General features: G+C 45.7%; 1 protein-coding gene across 1 annotated transcript in view; it reads left to right on the top strand.

Annotated features, from left to right (window-relative positions):
- Positions 1 to 1,611, top strand: part of LOC100942622 (S-adenosyl-L-methionine-dependent tRNA 4-demethylwyosine synthase) — a 196,065-nt gene that overhangs the window by 17,532 nt on the left and 176,922 nt on the right. The window lies entirely within an intron of this gene.

Raw genomic sequence — 1,611 nt, 5'->3', positions numbered from 1 at the left:
AACCCACAGGAACTGTATTAAAGGGCCGCGGCATTAGGGAGGTTGAGAACCACTGCACTAGACGCTTTCCTAGATCCCTTCTTTTTTTTTTTTTTGTTAAGCAGGCCCAGGCTGGGTCTGCACCTGCCACCCCTGGTGCACAGGGCTGGCACTCTAACCACTGAGCTACAGGTGCCCAGCCCTGTATCCCTTCTGTAATCATTGCATTGTTAGAGTCAGGTAGATTTTTACTGCGTTTTGTTGGTTAGAAATAGAGGCTCAGATAAGTTAAATGTGTCTCAGACTGAGACATACCCCCAGAACACAGTGTTTCTCCTGGCCTATGTGACTCCATGAGTCACTCAAACCGAGGACTGCAAGTCATCCTGAACGCATTCTTTCTTCCTTCATGTTAGAAACGTTTCTCTTTCTTCCTTCACATATTCTGGTTTCTCTGACGCTCAGGTGAGATCACTGCTGCCATCTTCGTAGCTGTTATCTTTTGGCCACCTGCTCACTTGGGTAATTTAGGAACAATTTGAAATTCTGACTCATTGTTTTCCTCCCTACCCTTGTTCCTGTCACTTTTCTTTGTGGCTAAGATATCCATGTAGAAGGACGACCTGTCCAGCACCCACATCTGAAATTCATGTTGCTATGACCCATACTCTGATGCCCCTACTTTAAAATTCTTTTGATACCATTTGATCTTATACCTTTTTTTATTGTATAGTGGAAACTGCTAACTTCTCTCCTTAAGCCCAGTTTAGGCTTTTGTACTCTTTTTTTTGTTGTTGTTGCAGTTTGGCAGGGGCCGGGTTTGAACCTGCCACCCTTGGTATATGCGGCCAGTGCCCTACTCACTGAGCCCCAGGCCCCACCTGGTTGTTACACTCTTTTATAAACACCTTCATCTGCCTTTCTAACCTGACTGGAAGAACTACTGCCTGCCTTTCTTGTGCTTGCTGCTTCCTGTTGGACCACAGGTTCCTATCACAGGCTCAGGTGTGTGCTCACTCCTGCCCACTAGTCTCACGGCATGACCTGTCACTTGCCCTTTTCAGTCTCTAAGATACTGTTTCCCACCCTGTTTATCCAGGCTCCTTCCTCCAGGTCTCAGAGGGGAACTCACTTGCAGTTTCCCCAGCCCATCTCCAAATCTCACCCATCTTTCCTGGCTCAGAAGACCAAGTATCCGGTGCCTATCAAAGACTGCTGTCCATCCATGCTGTGGAATCGAGGGCTGGGTTTCTTCTTTATTGCTTCTCTCCTGCATATGAATCTCTCCTTCTGCACTCGATTGTTCCTATAAATAGAAGAACGTTCTTTGGAGTCACTTGTCTTTAAAAAACAGACATCTTTCCTTCATTTCACATCTTTTCAGCTGCTTCTCCATTTTTTCTGTTCTTTTCCCCAGCCCTTCCTTTTGCTTACTATACGAAAGACAAAGTTTCTTGCACTATACGCTAACACACTTCTGACACAGGTGTGTGGGGATTTATCCCCACTAGCAAGTAAGCAATCCATCTGCGGCAGACACCAGCTGGATGTCGTCTAATTCAGTCTAATTCTGACCCTATCTGGAATCCAATCCCACAGCTTAAGGGCTTAGCCCTCAATTTTTTTTTTTTT

This window comes from Otolemur garnettii, unplaced genomic scaffold (genome assembly GCF_000181295.1).
Source record: "Otolemur garnettii isolate 467f Iridium unplaced genomic scaffold, OtoGar3 scaffold00077, whole genome shotgun sequence".
Lineage (NCBI taxonomy): Eukaryota > Metazoa > Chordata > Mammalia > Primates > Galagidae > Otolemur > Otolemur garnettii.
Note: the sequence above shows the minus strand (reverse complement) of the source record. Positions and strands in the feature narration are given on the sequence as shown.